The sequence below is a fragment of the Ornithorhynchus anatinus genome, chromosome 1 (assembly GCF_004115215.2).
Source record: "Ornithorhynchus anatinus isolate Pmale09 chromosome 1, mOrnAna1.pri.v4, whole genome shotgun sequence".
Taxonomy (NCBI): Eukaryota; Metazoa; Chordata; class Mammalia; order Monotremata; family Ornithorhynchidae; genus Ornithorhynchus; species Ornithorhynchus anatinus.
Genome location: NC_041728.1, coordinates 82,876,420 through 82,893,106, shown reverse-complemented (window position 1 = coordinate 82,893,106; position 16,687 = coordinate 82,876,420). Strand labels below are relative to the sequence as shown.

Below are 16,687 nucleotides of genomic sequence, written 5' to 3'. Positions count from 1 at the left end.
CTATTCTAAAAAGCCTTCCCTTGGCCCTTCAGTTCATTCCAGTTATTGCTCTATCTCTCTCCTACCACTCAACTCCAAACTCCTTGAGCAAGTTATCTACACCCACTGTCTCAAGTTCCTCTCCTCCAAATTCCTCCAATCTGGCTTCTGTCCCTTCACTCTACAAAAACTCCCCTTTCAAAGGTCAAAATGATCTCTTTCTTGCCAAATCCAAAAGCCTCTACACCATCTTAATCCTCCTTGATCTCTCAGCCACCTTTGACACTCTCCACAACTCCCTTCTCCTGTAAACATTATCCAACCTCAGCTTCACTGCTACTGTCCTTTCCTGATTCTTCTACTCTCTCTTTCTGGCTGCTCATTCTCAATTTCTTTCACAGGTTCCTCTTCTTCCTCCCACTCCATAACTGTGGGTGTCCCTTAATGTTCAGTCTGGATCCCCCTCTGTTCTTTTTCTACATCCACTTCTTTAGAGAACTCATTTGCTCCCATAGCTTCAACTACCACCTCTGTGTGGATGATTTCCAAATCTACATCTCCAGCCTTGATATCTTTCCCTCTCTCCACTCTCACATTTCCTCCTGCCTTCAAGACACTTTTACTTGGATATCCTGCCATCACTTCAAAATTAACATGTCCAAAAGAGAAGTCCTTATCTTCCCACCTAAATCCTGTCCTGCCTTTGACTTTCCCATCACTGTAGATAACATCACCACCCTTCCTGTCTCAAGCCCATTACCTTGGTATTGTTCTTGACTCCTCTCTTTCATTCAATCCACTCAGTTCAACCTTCCCACCTTTGCTAAAATATGGCCTTTCCTCACCATTTAAACCACTACCACATTAATCCAAGCACCTATCCTAACCCATCTATATTACTATATCAGCCTCCTTGTTGACCTCCCTGCCTCCTATCTCTCCCCACACCAGTCCTTACCTCACTCTGATGCCTGGATCATTTTTCTACAGAAACATTCAGTCCATGTTTCCCTCCTCCTCATGTTTCCACAACCTCCAATGGTTGTCCAACCAACTCTGCATCAATCAGAAACACCTTACCATCGACTTTAAAACATTCAATCACTTCACCCCCACCTACCTCACCTCGCTACTCTCCTACTACAACCCAGCCGGCACACTGCACTCCTCTAATGCCAACCCACTTTCTGTACCTCCATTTCATCTGTCTCACCCATCTACCTTTCACGCATGTCCTGCCTTTGACCTGGAACATCCTCCTTCTTCATATCTGACCGACAATTACTTTTCCCATGTTAAAAGTGTTACTGAAGACACATCTCCTTTAAGAGGCCTTATCTGAATAAGTCCTCATTTCCTTTTCTCCCACTCCTTTCCGCTGTCAACTGATTTGCTCTCTTTATTCAGCCCCTCAATCAATCAATTGTATTTATTAAGCACTTAATATTTAGCACTTTGGAGAGGACCATATAACATAATTAGCAGACATATTTCCTGCCCATAATGAGTTTACATTCTAGATAGGGAGACAGACATTAACATGAATAAGTAATTTACAATATATAATTTAAAGATATGTACCTAGGTGTTGTGGGTGGGGGTGAGATGAATATCAAATATCCAAAGGTCACAGACTGAAGTGCATAGAAGGCGCAGAAGGGAGAGCGAGCATCCCTCAGCCCCACAACACTTAATTAGCATGTCTGTAATTTATTTATTTCTATTAATGTCTATCTCCCCTTCTAGACTATAAGTTCATTGTGGTCAGGGAATGTGTCTGTTATATTGTTATATCTGTTATATTATACTCTCCCAAGTGCTTAATATAGTGCTCTGCACACGGTAAGTGCTCAATAAATACGATAGATTGATTTACAGTGTAATCAAAACCATGAATCTATAATTGAATAAATGAATATATATATAAGTGCTGAAGCTTGTCTTCTAGACTGTAAGCTCACTGTGACCAGGGAATTTGTCTGTTATATTGTTGTATTATACTCACCCAAGCACTTAGTACAAGGTCCTGTACACAGTTAGTGCTCAAGAAATATGATTGATTGTTGTCTAAGTAGGGCTATAAATGCTAGAAATTATTGATGGATTTATATGACATTAGATGCTGAGAATTAATTAGGGAAGGTAGGTTAGAGGTGGTGGGCTCTCCTGAGAGACCAAAATATAGGGATGGCTGCAGGCTGCAGAATTTGGATGGAGAAGGAGTTTCAAGATGGGGGATACAGCAGGAGAGTTTAAAGAAAGATAAGACCAGAAAGGAATTAAGAGGGCAGTTTGGGGAGTAGTGAGTGAAAAGAGCAGATATGCTTTGCACACAGTAAGTGCTCAATAAATTTCATTGATTGATTAATTGCAGTGAGTTGAAGTCAATTTATAAAAGTTTGTGCTCAATACTAAGGGATGGGGCGGGGGGAGTGGAGGATTTTGAGGAGTGAAGAAATGTGTGCTGGGTGATGAAAATAGCAGTGAAGCAAAAAATTAATATTGTTGTAAATGAGAAGAAAGGAATGCAGCTTCTGTAATGCTTTCAAGTCTCCAAAGTATATGTTTTGGACAAACTGAAAGATCTTGGATAGTAATGGCCTGAGGGCAGCAAATCATTCTCCATTATCCCTGGATAGCAATGGACTGACAGGAGAAGGTGGAGACCAGTAACATTCCCTAGTTTGTTTTTCAAATAGCTCCAGATTCTCCTCAGCAATTTTTTCCCATCGAAGCTTTGGAAGAAATCCCGAGAATTAAGGTTAACTTTTCAATTAAATCATTAATCAATCATATTTACCAAACACTTACTGTGTGCAGAGCACCATAATAGGCACTCAGGAGAGCCCAATATGAAAGTCCGTAGACGCGTTCCCTGCCCACATTGAGTTAATAGGATCCCACTGAGCTTTTCCCAATCCATCCATGCCTGCAGATGAAAGGCTCCGGGCCACAGCTCCCAGAGAGTAGTTCCAGCCATCCCACCTAGAGTCAGGATGTGTGGAAGCATGGCATGGTGAAAAATACAAGCCCAATCAATTCACTAGTCAGGTGAGGCAAAATGAGTCAGTAAGACTCTTCAACTTCTTCAGATGAGGAAAAAAATATGGCTAATCTTAATGTGCTCTTCATTGCAGTAGACAAATGCTTTTTAAAAACTTGTGGAAAAATCCTAGACCTAGAGAAATCAAGAACCTTAGACTCAAATCCATGAGGGCCTGGGTTTTCTAGGAACACTACTTTAGGACTGTAGGTTTCTTGTTTCTGTTCAATTTTCTCTGCTCAGCTTTATTTATGTCACAGGACTGCATAATAATGTTGTCTCAATTTTGTTTTCTATTTCTTAAAATAAAAAATACAAGAAATGTCAAAAATCAGTATTTATTTCAAGAGCATTTTTGATTTATTTATCTGGAATTAGTTTCCCTGGAAGCTATATCAAGTTGCCCAGAACATTCAGTAATATAGGCTATAAAATATAAAGTAGGAGGTAAGGGGATAATGTCTTTTGTGCCAAATCAATTTCTAAACATAATTTCTCAGGAATAAGCATTTTTGTTTTGTTGCAAACCCAAATACATCTGTAGGTTTGCAGGTAATTTGTTTTCTGTACAATTTTTAAGTATGATGATAAAAAATGTTTTGTGTGCACTTCCTCCTTACTTTACTTCAAAGTTGAATATAGAGCCATTTACAATGACAATTCAAGGACCAATTCACATGCATTTCATCTTATCATCCCCCTTAGGTGAGAAGAAAAAACTCTACCACTGTGGTACTGGTGTTATTTGAGCCAAATTCAAATCCAAATTTAGCCAACTTTCATCTCACAATCACAATAGCCTCTTTAAAAAGGGAATATTCCCTCTGCATTTAGCTTAATAAGTTGAAAATCATATTGGTTAAGTTTCATCGACAGACCTTCAAATCTGTATATTTATATTTAAAAAGAAACAAATATGGAAGTTCTCCAAAGAAATATAAAAATGCTCAGAAGTATTTCTGAATTTGCAAGGAAAATGGGAGTTGATCCAAGAGATTATTCCAAATTTTGTTTTTCAGAAATTCTTCAACAATATAGTTCTGCTCCTCGAAATGGTAATTAGACAAATCTGAATCTTGAAAATTGCCCAACCCTTTTTTGTCTTGAAAAAAATATAATTAATTTCAAAAATGAATTAGGTATGCTTTATTCATTGAGGATTAATAGCACATCTACTTTGGCAAATTTACTTAATTTTCCTTAAAATATTGTCATCTTTGCCAGTAAAAACAACATTTTTAAAAGAAGCTATGTCATTTTTTAAAACTAGCTTTTGGGGTATTTTTTTTAACTAACCTAATGGATTCTGAAAACTATCTGTTGAAAAAAATGGATAAGCCAGTGATTTTTGTTTGAGAACCTAGAAAAATAGCTTATCCTGGAAATAGCTTATTCTTTATCTATTTTAAATTCTGATGTTATTCATATGCATATTAAAAATAAAACAATAAAGAATTATTAACATAATATTGTATTTTTAGAGTAACTTTCCTGTAAAGTGCTCAAAGTCCTGACCGAGTATCTTCAGTCCCTCTGAATGTTTTTATAGTTCCACAGTACCTCCAGGTTAATTCCATGGGACAGTTTGTGGTGATCCCCAAGGCCAATTAGCCCTGAGGCAACACCGTTGTTTTCATCTCTGGGGACAGAGTTTGGGGTCACTTTGGCAGACTTGCTGCAAAAGCAGTACTTCTTTTCATTCAATAGTATTTATTGAGCGCTTACTATGTGCAGAGCACTGTACTAAGCGCTTGGGATGAACAAGTCGGCAACAGATAGAGACAGTCCCTGCCGTTTGACGGGCTTACAGTCTAATCGGGGGAGACGGACAGACAAGAACAATGGCACTAAACAGCGTCAAGGGGAAGAACATCTCGTAAAAACAATGGCAACTAAATAGAATCAAGGCGATGTACAATTCATTAACAAAATAAATAGGGTAACGAAAATATATACAGTTGAGCGGACGGGTACAGTGCTGTGGGGATGGGAAGGGAGAGGTGGAGGAGCAGAGGGAAAAGGGGAAAATGAGGCTTTAGCTGCGGAGAGGTAAAGGGGGGATGGCAGAGGGAGTAGAGGGGGAAGAGGAGCTCAGTCTGGGAAGGCCTCTTGGAGGAGGTGATTTTTAAGTAAGGTTTTGAAGAGGGAAAGAGAATCAGTTTGGCGGAGGTGAGGAGGGAGGGTGTTCCAGGACCGCGGGAGGACGTGACCCAGGGGTCGACGGCGGGATAGGCGAGACCGAGGGACGGCGAGGAGGTGGGCGGCAGAGGAGCGGAGCGTGCGGGGTGGGCGGTAGAAAGAGAGAAGGGAGGAGAGGTAGGAAGGGGCAAGGTGATGGAGAGCCCTTCTTGGCTTGCTCCTTGCTGCTAACACATCTTCAAGTGGGGCTGAACCATAGAAAGTCTCCCCTGAATGGCAACGTGTATCAAAACTGAGGACAGTAGGGTGTTCCATCCATTCACAGCCCCTCCCGAAGCCCACCTGGCAGCAGAGACTAGAGTGGCCACAGACAGCCCTCCCATGGACTGGACAAGAAGATACAGGTGAAGTACCTCGTGGTATGGTGAACATGCGGCATAATGGACTGTCATCAATGATGTTGTTTTTTTAGAGCATTTCTCTTGAAGGGCTTCTGGCCCCAAAGCCTGCACCTGATTCTTCTTGTTAGCTTTCCAGGGATCAGCATGAAGTCTGGCTCAGTGTTCAAAGTTCCGGATTTCAGCAGCAACTGTTGTGGGGAAAGAAGACTCAGAGCTGAAAATTAGAAATCAGACATGAAAAGATCCAGTTTTGAATCAGAAGTTGATTTGAATCAGTGGATGGACCATCTGAAAACTGATTAGTGGACCCTCTTCTCCCCGACTCAGAGCAGGACACCATATCTCCCTGCTTTGTGACCAGTGACAGATCATGGCTGGGTTGCCCTGACCTGAAGGCTATAAGAGGGCTTCCTGGGTGAGAAATTATGCTCCTGATCCTGCCCTTGTCACGCCTCAGCATGGGCTAGTGGATAGAGCACGGGCCTGGAAGTCAGAAGCTTCTTATCCCGGCTCCGCTACATGTCTGTGCTGTGACCTTGGGTAAGTCACTTCACTTCTCTGGGCCTCAGTTACCTCATCTGTAAAATGGAAATTGACTGTGAGTCCCATGTCGGGCAAGGACTGTGTCCAGTGTGATTAGCTTGTATCTATCCCAGGGCTTAGAAAAGTGCTTGCCATATAGTTAGTGCTTAACAAATACCATCATCATCATCAACATGCCCCATCGACTCACCTTCCAGCAACAAGGCCCTGCATCTCCTGCAACTTTTAGATAAGTTACCATGGTAATGTCAAGGATGGAAGTGACACCACACACTGTGGAGTGTTTGGCAAGTCCCCCGACTACTCCCGTTCCCCTTAGGCTGAGGCCTGACCCGAGAGCCACATTTGGCTCCGAGAAGATCCAGACATGGCTCAAGAGCCATGGGTTGCCTACCCCAGTCTCCTGCTTATATTTATTCACTTACATTGCCTTCCACTTGCTATGTTGAATTGTGGTTTATGTTGTTAAATTTACACATAATTACTTTCAATCCTATTAAACTAACGTGACAAAAAGGACAGAAATATCTGACTTAGGTGTGGGTAAATTTTCAGTTGTTAGGGTGTGTTGCTATAATCTTGATTATTAAGGAGAGCATATAGTTTACTTTTCATGAACTCTTTGATTTGAATATACAGGAGTAAAATGACTGTTGAGCCCAGAACAAGTGGAAAAAGCAAATGCAGCAAAATGAAATGATTAAGATAAATCTGTTACATTAAATGGCATATTTAAAAAAGCAATATTGCTTTTCTTAGCTAAGGAAGCTGTGGTATAGATCTGTCATATAAAATGTTAATTAAGCCATTAGAGAATTACATAATATCTCCTTCAGAGGAAAAGATATGAAAAGTAATTATGTTAATAGCCTCATTGGAGAATTAAATAACATTGTATATTCCAAGTGCTTAGTACAGTGCCCTGCACATAGTAAGCGCTCAAAAAATACTATGGAATGAATTGTATTATTAGGGAAAGTTATGACATGAACTTTTTCCTCCCATTATATTTTCATATTATATATATATATGTATGTATGTGTATATATATATATATATATATATATATATATATGCACACACCTATATATGCCTTAGTCCACCAAAAGCATATTCAGCACAGTATTTTTCACCCTCTTATCTTCCAATTTCAAACTATTATCTAATTATAGGAGGGAAATGGTGTATTCCAAATGATGTCTCTGAAAGATGACCCATCCAGCTGAATACAGTATACACTGAAGTTGGAAGAGCTTTGTGAAGATCCACACTGACTTCCCAAGGCAACGAAAAGTTGAAATTGCATCTCTCTTCCCGAGGGGACAGATCACGTAAGCTCCTCTGGACTGTAAACTCACTGTGGGCAGTGAATGTGGATATGTCTATTGTTGTAATGTACTCTCCCAAGTGCTTAGTACACTCTGTGCACGCGGTAAGTGCTCAATAAATGATTGAATGAATGAATAAATGTGGCCACCCTGGTCATGAAGGTGGCTTCCTTGTCCGTCACTGTTAAAGGGGCTGGCTCAATCAGTCAATCAATCGTACCACCCAATAATAATAATAATGTTGGTATTTATTCAGCGCTTACCTATGTGCAGAGCACTGTTCTAAGCACTGGGGTAGATACAGGGTAATCAGGTTGACCCACGTGAGGCTCACAGTCTTCATCCCCATTTTATAGATGAGGTAACTGAGGCACAGAGAAGTGAAGTGACTTGCCCACAGTCGAAAGTGGCAGAGCTGGAATTCGAACCCATGACCTCTGACTCCCAAGCCCGGGCTCTTTCCACTGAGCCACGCTGCTTCCCGATGAAACCAACTGGGCCCCAAAGGCATAAAGAGGAGAGGAAAAGGTTAAAATGAGAATCACACCTCTATCTATGCCTGCCAGCTCTAAACTGACAAAGATTTTAACTACAATCTGATCGGGAAAGGGGGCTTAGCTGAGGGGAGGTGAAGGGGGAAAAGGGGAGGGAACAGAGGGCAGAGGGGGAGCAGAGAGGGAGCAGAGGCAAAGGGGGAAGATCAGTCTGGGAAGGCCTCCTGGAGGAGGTGAGGTCTCAGCAGGGCTTTGAAGAGAGGAAAATAGTTTGGCAGAGGTGAGGAGGGAGGGCATTCCAGGACCGCGGGAGGACGTGGCCCATGGGTCGACGGCGGGATAGGCGAGACCGAGGGACAGTGAGGAGGTGGACGGCAGAGGAGCGGAGCGTGCGGGGTGGGCAATAGAAAGAGAGAAGAGAGGAGAGGTAGGAGGGGGCAAGGTGATGGAGAGCCTTGATGTGCCTTCCACAGTGGGAAAAGATCCATGGTTATTGCTAAATTTGGGAGTTACATAGATTGAATGAAGCCAGTCCCAGATTAGGGTTAGTCTGCAGTTAATCCAAAATTTTGCTTTTAAAATATCCCCTGTTTACTGTTGCTAATTTGTTTATTTACTCTCAGCTAAGGGAGACTTAAGCCTCTGCTTTGAGTACTTCTGTATATAAAGTAAATATTTATATCTCTCTTTTCTACTGAGAAGTCTGTGGTGTCTGTGTGATAGCTCACAAATTTGGGTGAGACCACATTACTGCTATGGGGAGGAAGATGGAGCAGTTAGCTTTCTTTTCCAACCAAATACTGAATCTACAGTAATGCACCTCCAATCTCCTAAAGCTCCTCGTGCCTCCTGGGCATGAAACTCTATCCAGGTGTTGGATTGTGACACTAAAAATAATAATAAGGACAATAATAATAATAATGGTATTTGTTAAGCGCTCACTATGGGTCAAGCACTGTTCTAAGAACTGAGGGAGATACAAGGTAATCAGATTGTCCCACGTGGGGCTCACAATCTTAATCCCTATTTTACAGATGAGGTAACTTAGGCACAGAGAAATTAAGTGACTTTCCCAAAGTCACACGGCTGACAATTGGTGGAGCCAAGATGAGAACCCTTGACCTCTGACTCCCAAGCCCGTGTTCTTTGCACTAAGCCACACTGCTCCCTGCCATGCTGCTTCTCCCTAATATCCTGGCAACTTTGAACTGCACTATCTTGAACTATTCAAGAGTAGATAATGAAGGTGAAATAATCTGAGTCTTAAACACCTATGTAGTATGGTAGCGTGCACACAGTAAATACCATTAATCAATACCATTGATTGATTTCTTCCCTCTAGAGACCGTGAGCTCATTGCAGGCAGGGAACGTGTCTACCAACTCTGGTGCTTAGTGCAGTGGTCTGCACACAGTAAGTGCTCAATAAATATGATTGATTGATTCTTCAGGATGGTTCTAATTTGGGAGCATTTTCCTTGTAGACATGCCCAGTCTGGCTTGGGACTTGGGAATCTTGGGAGTTTTGTGGTGACGTCTACTCCGGTTGACCCTTGCAGCAGCAGCAAAGTACCATCTGGCATAAACTCTGAGGAAAAAAATCTCCTTTAAAGTGACAGGAAATGTTACAGGACGGAGAGACAGGTAGACCCCTACAGTACTTCTTACAGTAGTCCAGCTAGGAGAAGAGCATTTGTACCTAAATGGTAATACAAGTGTACAGAGGAAGGGATGCAACTATGAAATCTGGTAAAAGAAGAAATTACATTTTAGTACAGAGCTTAATACGGGTGATTTGTTCTCTAAATACATTGAAGAATGCCACTGACTGATTGACAGGACTTAGAGTCAGACTGAATGTGAAATGGGAGAGGGAAGAATTAAAGGTGACACCAAGATATGAACCTATAGGAGAGGAGTAAAGGTGGTGATGTCAACAGCAATGGGAAATAGGGGAAGAAGAATAAGGAAAGAAGATGAAAAGTTAATTTTTGCACATAGTGTGTCATCCATCATCGTCATCATCATCATCATCAATGGTGCTTACTGAGCACTTACTAAGTGCAGAGTGCCGTACTGAGTGTTTGGGAGAGTACAATACAACAGAATTGGTCGACATGTTTTCTGCCCACAGTGAGCTTACAGTCTAGAGGGGGAGATGGACATTATTGTAAATAAATAATATATATCATCCAAATGGAGATGCCTTGAAAATATGAATTCATAGAGCAGGTGATAGCTCAGACCCACAGTTGTAGATTTGGGACTCCAATGCAAAGCTTTAAATCTTGTTCTGATGGCTGTTCCAAAATAATCCTCTTATCAAGTGATACTTGGTACCTCATACCAAGTGAGTTGAGGCTGTAGGAATGGAGCAGAACTATAGTAGGCTCTACAGCTTAATTCAGAAAAATTAAGCACTTACAATTCTGGTTGTGAAAAAAAACCATCTGTAACTCTTTCTCCCATTTGTATCTTGAAAATGGCAAATAGAAGACTAACAGTGAGGTAGTCAACAGTATTTATTGAACATTCACTCTTAGCAGGACAGTCAATTATGCTTCTTAAAGATTATCATCTCATATTAACTTCACTTACATCACCATATTTAAAGAAAATGGGATATTGTCTTACATATTATATGGTGTTTAACGTATATAGTGTGCATAATGAATTCCACTCCTGGCTATTCTTTTAGGCATTAATCATATTTATCAAACGCTTACTATCTGTAGAGCACTGTACTAAGCGCTTGGGAGAGTACAATACAACAGAAATAACAGACACGCTCCCTGCCCAAAACGCATTTACAATCTAGAGACTGTTAAATATGTTAGGTAACAGACAGTCTAGAGTATATTCAATAGTATTTATTGAATGCTCACTATGTGCAGAGCACTGTACTAATATGTTCCTCGTGACCTATAATGAAAGCATTAAATCAAAAAACACCACTTAATTCTTACTTGTGTTAATTATTGGCATTTGCTCAACAAACAGGGAACCCTTCCCTTTTGCATTGCCTACAAACTTCTGGGTTATCCAGAAAGATAGCAACACACGGTCTAGGCTGTGGATTTAAGGTTTCTCAGATTTAAATGGAAGCAGAGGCTCGACTGGAACTTTGTGTTGCTTTTTCATAGTTAAGAGTTCCCAGGTATTTCCTGAACAAAGTATGTGACAGAGAATGCAATGGTTATTACTTTGGCAAAATTCCAAGTTACAGTTCTTCCAAATGGATTGATCTCCATTCTGCAGACTGCACAGGGCTAAAATTCCTTCCCCCTGTACTGGGGTCAAGCCTACACACGTCTTCCTTTTATGACCCCACTGATGCTGTTAACTCAATTACTGATTCAGTGAGCACCCAATGCCCAGTAGAAAAGAATCGGAAGAAATCCCAAAGAATTTTGGTTTTAGATTGCTTGATCACATAGAGCGTATGCATGTGATATACTCCTAAGTCACAAGAAATCAATAATCAAACAATGATAATTACTGAGATCTTACTGTGTGCAGAGTACCATATCAAGTGCTTGGGAGAGTACAGTGCGATTGCGCTAGTAGACAGAATCCCTGTCCCCAAAGAGCTTAGTATCTAGAGAATGAAAATGCAGTCATTGTTCTTGTCATTCAGAAGTTGCATATCCCACCCCAGAAGTGTAATGAGGCAGGTCGGGGCCACAACTCTGTCTAAATAGTAAAAGACCATTGCAAATTGCCCCAATCTGGTAACTGCCTGGTGAATCTGATGATTAATCCACTGCTGCTCGCGGGAGGTAGTGATCAATGTGGGCATGTGCCTTCAGCTGGAATTCCTTGGTTAAAACTTGCTGGTTTCAACCACAATACCTGCATAATGGTGAAGAGCAGCACCTTCTTCTGGGGTCCTTGTTGGCTAAAGGGTCAATTTGGGGATTTAACACTATTATACCTATCTGGATGAAAGATCATAGATTGAAGATATTAGGATTTGGGGGGTGTGGTGGTGCATTGTTGATCAGCCCAAGGAATTTACCACGGTGCAACTGAAGTGTCACAAACAAAACTATTAGTAGTATATAACAAAGTTTAATACATTTAAAATGAGTAATTAGTATGCCTAGAAAAATTTGATTTTCTTTGGTAAGATAAATTTAATCATCCTGTATTGCCTATTTTTGTCACCTTGCTGGCTTTTCCATTTCATTTTTTTTCTCCTGGAATATCCTGGAGAATCCATTTACCAAATCATTTCTATCGTATGCTGTAACTACATAATTCCAGATTGCGATTCTATACATAAGTCAATTCTGCTGTAACGCAACTTTTCATTGTGTGTTTTAGATAGAACGCTTTGTGGAGCTCAGAAACACTTATTCCACACTGTGCATCTATGGGGGAACAATACAATGTGATGTTGGAAGAAAATGTTTTGCCTCTGTGTGCAGTTTCCATCCAGATGTGAGTACTACAATGCAAGTTTTCTGTAGCTCTTGATGGAAGTGGATGGAAGAGCTTTTAGACTAAATTAACCCCAAATTAGTCCACCCCTCACCCCCGGCCCCAAACTTCCATTTTACCCCAGGAATAGTTTAAGCAGAAAGAAACACTGCCACATGGAATTCTTTTTCCAGTGTGGTCTAAACCAGAAGCAGATTAGAGGCAACACAACAAAATATACTAGAGAAAACTAATAGAAGCTTCTTCTCCAAGGTCCCTCAAAGGGACAGAGAAAAGAGGAAAAGGTATTGTAATTGTCAAAGCATTCTAATATAAATATTATATTATGAACTCATTTTAAATGGTTAACTTTTATGATTTAAAAGAGAGAAAAACATTTTCCAAGATCCATCTGAGGAAAACTCCTCTGTGCCCACAACAGGGTGGGGTCTTTCACTTTTGGCATAAAATCCAAACTCCTTGCAGAATGTCTGAATAACTTGTAGGAAGTGTAGGTGAAATCGACCGTTTTGAACCATGAGCTTTATATTTTCCTTCTGCTGCCTTCCCTACAATTCTCTTGACAGACCTAGTTGGAAGGGCTTTAAAATACCTTGGTTTTGGTTGTTACCATCTAATGCTTAGACTTTTCTGCAATTTATCCCCTAGGTTCCCTTTTTAAAAATGATTTGAAAAAGAGCAGGAAGAGGAAACAATACTAACAATACTAATATTACAAATGAGAAGAATCAGAGAAGCAGCATGGCCTCGTGGAAAGAGCATGAACGTGGGAGTCAGGGGACCTGGGTTCTAAACGCGGCTCTGCCACTTGTCTCCTGAGTGACCTTGGACAAATCACTAAATTTCTCTGTGCCTGAGCTCACCTATTTTAAAAAAAAATGGGGACTAAGACTGAAAGCCCAATGTGGGTTGTAGACTTTACCCAACCCAATTATATTTTATCTACTCTAGTACTTAGTAAAGTGTCTGGCACATATATACCATACGTTTGACAAATACCATTTTAAAAAATCACTCAATAATATTTATTGATTATCTATTCATTCAATAGTATTTATTGAGCGCTTACTATTTGCAGAGCACTGTACTAAGTGCTTGGAATGTACAATTCGGCAACAGATAGAGACAATCCCTGCCCAGTGACGGGCTCACAGTCTAATCGGGGGAGACAGACGGACAAAACCAAGACAACATAATCACAATAAATAGAATCAAGGGGATGTACACCTCATTAACAAAATAAATAGGGTAATAAAAATATATACAAATGAGCACAGTGCTGAGTGGAGGAGAAGGGAGAGGAGCAGAAGGAAAGGGGGCTTAGCTGAGGGGAGGTGAAGGGGGGAAGAGGGAGGGAGCAGAGGGCAGAGAGAGAGCAGAGGGAGCAGGGGGAAAAGGGGAAGCTCAGTCTGGGAAGCCCTCTTGGAGGAGGTGAGCTCTCAGTAGGGCTTTGAAGATGGGAAGAGAGTTAGTGTGGCGGAGGTAAGGAGGGAAGGCATTCCGGGACAGGGGAGGACGTGGACCAGAGGTCGACAGCGGGATAGGCGTGAACGGGGGACGATGAGGAGGTGGGAGGAAGGGGAAGTGGAGCGATTGGGGTGGGCAGTAGAAAAAGAGAAGAGAGGAGAGGTAGGAGGGGGCAAGGTGATGGAGAGCCTTGAAGCCCAGACTGAGAAGTTTTTGTTTCGTGCGGAGGTCGATAGGCAACCACTGCAGGTTTTTAAGGAGGGGAGTGACATGCCCAGAGCGTTTCTGCAGGAAGATGATCCGGGCAGCGGAATGAAGAATAGACTGGAGTGGGGAGAGGCAGGAGGAAGGGAGATCAGAGAGAAGGCTGACACAATAATCCAGCCGGGATATAGACTTAATATAAATGATTCCTGCCCTTTAAGGAATTTACAATACAGAGAGACAGATACTTAAGTAAAATGCAGTTAAGACGTAGTAATAGCTTGTAGAAGATATGGACAAAAGTGCTATGGTTATTGTGAGGATTTAACTGTGTAGGTACAAAATTGCTTAAGTGGCATTAGGGGATTTAAAATGGGGAGATTAGCGATTAAGCACTGAGTAAATTTTAGCCCCCTAAAATTTGAGTTTTTATATATTATTATTATTACATAATAATAACAAGCACTTTGTGCCAAATCCTGTATTAAGTACTGGGGTAGATACAAGATGATCAGGTTGGATGCAGTTCCTGGCCCACATGGGGCTCACAGTCTAAGTAGGAGGGAGAACATGTATTTAATCCCTATTTTACAGATGAGGAAACAGGCCCAGAGCAGTTAAGTGACTTGCCCAAGGTCACACAGCAGGCCAGTGGCAGAGCTGGGATTAGAACCCTGGTCTTGGACTCCCAGGCCTGTGCGTTACCCCCTAGGCTAAACTGCTTCCCATTGACATTGGGGCACGAATGCATAAAGCAAAGGCAAAACTAAAGTGTGAATAAGATCACTCTTCATACTCTGTAAACAATGAAAAGTCAGAGTTGGTTTTGCATCTTCTGCTGATGCAAAATGCGAACCATTAAATAGAATGAGTACTTTGAGAAGAAAAATTCATCAAAAGGTTTTTTTTTCCCATCTGAGAACTCAAGAACTTAATCCCCTACTCCTCATTGACTTGATACTTCAGAAGATGCAATTTCATAAGAACCAGGCTTTTCCAAGAAAGCAATGACAAGATAGCTACTCCAGTTCTAGAAGGAGAAAAGAAGAACGGATGTCTTACCTCTCCCTTGCCCAGAGTTCATTGACACTCCGACTTTCAGTCGGGGCCCGACTCTGCAGTTTCAGCCCCAAGCCGTGGCGCAAAGCTAGCTCCAGTGGGGAAAGTAGGAGGAGATTTTTTCCCCTTTCCTCCCAGCCAGAACTCTGCTCCCTGTTACTACTCAGGTTTGTATTCCATGTGATTCCAGCCCTGGGCCGCAGGCAGAGAGCCAAGACTAAAGGAGGGTTAAAGAAGCAGGTTCGATGCCTCCTAGCCTGGAAAATGGTGGTTGTTTTAACTGGTTGAGTCAATCAACCCATCCATCATATTACTAAGCACTTACTGTGTGCAGAGCACTGTACTAACAGTCTACAATCTACAGCCCTCTGAACTATGTGGGCTGGTATTGAACATTATTAATCTAAAGCATTCTGATTCAATTCTGACCATATGCATGATATTATTGTAGAATTTAAAAAATTTAACGATATTGTACCCGATTATCCCCTCTCAGGATTGCTCCTGGAGAGTTTCCAGTCCTCTACCAGTCTCAGCTATAAAGGAAGAGTCAAGCAGAGGCCTGTCCATTCCATTCCTGGCTTGGGCAGTGGCTAGCGAGTGGAAGGCCACCTGCTACAAGTCAAAACTCACCTGTGCTGGGCAGCAATGGTTCGGGAGAGAGCCGATGGCGGTGATTCAAGTTTACTACGCATAAGGAGGCAATGGTAAACCGCTTCCATATTTTTATCAAGAAAACTCTCTGGATCCACTACCAGAACGATTGCAGATGGAGGTGGGGAGTTCTGGGGGAGATGGGTCCATGGAGTCGTTATGGGTTTTGGAACGACTCGACAGCATATGACCATATGACCCAATTATCCCAACACGTTTGGTGAGGGGAAAAATCGCCTTGCCAAAAGTGTCCTTTACCCAGTTCAGAACAGCATCTTAACTGTTTCTTCCTAACCCAAGGCCTAAATTTCAAATGTGATTAAATGCTATACGCTAACCTGTCAGGAGGCAGAAGACTATGGTAAAGGACTAAAGCCGAACTCCCAACAATTAGATCAAAATTCTAAAATATTTAGTGATCACATATTATTTTTCTGTTGATTTCTCAGTTGAGATGCTTTCTTGACCTTTTGTTTTGTTTATCTGGAAATAGTAAATGAATGTAAAAGCCTGACTGGCACTGCCAACGATCTAAGGCATCATTAATACAGAAAATGAAGAATACACTCTGCTACACATATAATTAAAAAAGATTAAATGAAAATAATCTGAGTGGATGTGCAAAGGCTCTGATGTTAGGTAATTATGTTAATTACCCTTGTGACTTTCACCAACCTTCATTATCAACTACAGATCAACTTAAAATTGTTGTTAATAAGAGCCTAGCCAGTTATATGGAAAAGTACTAAACTCATCTGGTGCTAGGGCTATTTTCTCCAACTACGAATCTTATCTCACCCTTTTAAAATGTTTAGATTAGTGGTATAATTATTCTTCTCTCTTAGCCGGTCTCTGGGCGTGTTCCTCAATTTTAATCCATTAAAATAAGGATATTAAATGAATTAAGGCTTAGCTGTCTTAAAAATAGTTTCCG

General features: G+C 41.3%; 1 long non-coding RNA gene and 1 other non-coding gene across 2 annotated transcripts; both read left to right on the top strand.

Moving 5' to 3' along the window:
- The first annotated feature begins 7,285 nt into the window (after positions 1-7,285).
- LOC114814206 lies at positions 7,286-15,636 on the top strand. Its single transcript, XR_003761956.2, has 3 exons — positions 7,286-7,436; positions 12,253-12,369; positions 15,596-15,636. It is a non-coding gene; the product is annotated as an uncharacterized LOC114814206 (long non-coding RNA).
- On the top strand, positions 15,586-15,722 carry LOC114816599. Its single transcript, XR_003764400.1, has one exon. It is a non-coding gene; the product is annotated as a small nucleolar RNA SNORA7 (small nucleolar RNA).
- The last annotated feature ends 965 nt before the right edge of the window (positions 15,723-16,687 follow it).